Genomic DNA, 2456 nt, shown 5'->3' with positions numbered 1-2456 from the left:
TAAATATGCCACGCAGAATTGAACGAAAGAAAGCCAAGTGGTGGGGTTTCGTGATGTTGATTTAGAAGAAATATACATTTGTGTTTTATTAAGTCAATTCTGCTTAAGAGGGATTAAACATAATTTTATAAAGAGAAATGTACATTTGAATCTCAAACACTGCTTGACATTGTGGCGGACAGGCCTGTTCAGAGATGCATCACCGGGCCACTGAGTTTGGGAGACACAGATGCAGCTTCTTGGTTCTTTCGGTAAAGTCACGTAGAAGGGAAATAATAAAATAAAACATAAAATAATTCTCACGACGTTTCGGCCACAACGCAAGCAGCCGTCCTCGAAACGTCGTGAGAATTATTTTATTATGTTTTATTTTTATTATTTTATTATTTCCCTTCTACGTGACTTTACCGAAAGAACCAAGAAGATGAATCCCTGCCGTCACGAAAGCTTTACATCGAGACACAGATGCAGTTCACTCTTTACCGAGGGCTCATCGGTGAGCCGAAGTGAGCTGCAGACTGCCACAGAATATGCAAAATGTACAGCCGTGTTGTCAACCTACCACTGAACCACTGCTCTCCTGATGCCTGCGCGAGGTTGTGCACATTTACACTTTGCGTACCGTTGAAGTAAATTGCGAGCAGCTGGACATCTGCGAAAACGAGCTTCATAGCTCATCGGATTCCTCCAGTACAAATAAATATTCCGAGTGTGATGATTGGGGAGTGAACAAGACGGCACAAAAAGCAAACAACGCAAAGTTGACGGCAACCCACGAAACCTAAAAACCAGCGCCTTTGTTGAAGTGAACAATCGCGCGAGCACGCTTCACCGCCCTGGTCACCGACAGTTGCTGCTGATGGTGGTGGTGGGGAAAGCGCAGAGTTGGGGACGTGGCGGAACAGGTCAAGGGATGTCTGCACTGCCCCGTGTAACCCCCGCAACAATCCGTTGTCAACTCCGTGGTCTGTGGAAGAAGACAGCCATTCAGACTTGCCTTCCTTTTCATTGATGACATCTTTATTTACCGATTACCTTTAGGCTATCCATTGTGCTCGGTTGCCAAGTTACTTTGCTCGGAGTCAGCCGCTGAGGTCGTGACGGGTTTCCATTTCATTTCTCTGGCTCCATCGCCCCCTGTACCGTTCCCGTTCTGCTGCAATGTGCGACGACGATGCCCATTTTATCGACGGCGTGGTGGCACGTAAAATTAGAGGGTTGAATATACTCTTGGTTCTTTCGGTAAAGTCACGTAGGTAAAGAAAATAAAATAAATAAAATAAATCACAACATTTCAGGCGCAACACAAGCGTCCGTCATCAGGTGGTGACAACCACAGCAAGAAACAACTGCTGAAGTAATTAATCCCTTGTCACAATCAGCTCTTCTGCCGGCTTCAGCAATTGTTTCTTGCTGTGGTTGTCACCACCTGATGACGGACGCTTGTGTTGCACCCGAAACGTCGTGAGTTAATTAATTACATTTTTACATTTGTATTTTCTTCACCTACGTGACTTTACCGAAAGAACCAAGGGTATGGATCCTTGCAGTCACGAAAACTTCAAATCTAGAGGGTTGAATGAACGCGGGCCCGCGAGCCCTTGCGACAAACCGCTGTTTGTGCCGCGTCGGTCACCATCACCCAAGCAAAAACCCCGGGGGCTCAACTCCCGCTTGGGACCGAGCCGTGACGAGGTTGGGCGCTGGGGACACGTAGGGAGGCCCACGAAGCGACTGCGCCCTGCCGGGTCTGGGTGCGCTCCCACGCATGCCCCGTGGCTGTTCTCCGGACACTTTCCCAATTTCCTTGCACGTGCCGTGAGAACGCTCTCAAATGAACGCGCTGGTCAAACACCCCCCCCCCCCTCGCAGTTGGTAGCCGTCTGGGAAGGGAAAACAATAATCGCGACGCTCAGGCGAAGTTTTCCTTGGCGAAACAAATTCAATTTAGTGACCGCTCAAGACGCACGCGCACGTCACGGCGCGTGACGCCCTTCGCACGGCGAGCCCCAAGCTTCAGCGGCAACGTCGAGCGACGTTGGAGGGGAAATCTTTCCCGAGGGCCAAATAGGATTTACGCGTTGACACACGCAGCCTGGCGCTATCCAATAACGCAACGTGCACGTCAACCGGGCGTAAAGGAGACAGAGACAGGCAGTGACCGAGCGTGATGTGGCCAGGTCAAAGATTCATCTTCTTGGTTCTTTCGGTAAAGTCACGTAGAATGGAAATAATAAAATAATAAAAATAAAACATAATAAAATAATTTTCACGACGTTTCGGCCACAACGCAAGCAGCCGTCCTCAGGTGAAGAACAGGTCTGTCGATAAGACAGAGTCTGTTTAATTTTTATTATTGTATTATTTCCATTCTACATGACTTTACCGAAAGAACCAAGAAGATGAATCCCTGCAGTCACGAAAGCTTTAAATATAAAGTATGTTTTATTTTTTAA

Source organism: Lampetra planeri, chromosome 63, assembly GCF_965212315.1.
Source record: "Lampetra planeri chromosome 63, kcLamPlan1.2.h2, whole genome shotgun sequence".
NCBI lineage: Eukaryota > Metazoa > Chordata > Hyperoartia > Petromyzontiformes > Petromyzontidae > Lampetra > Lampetra planeri.
This window is presented reverse-complemented; position numbering follows the sequence as displayed.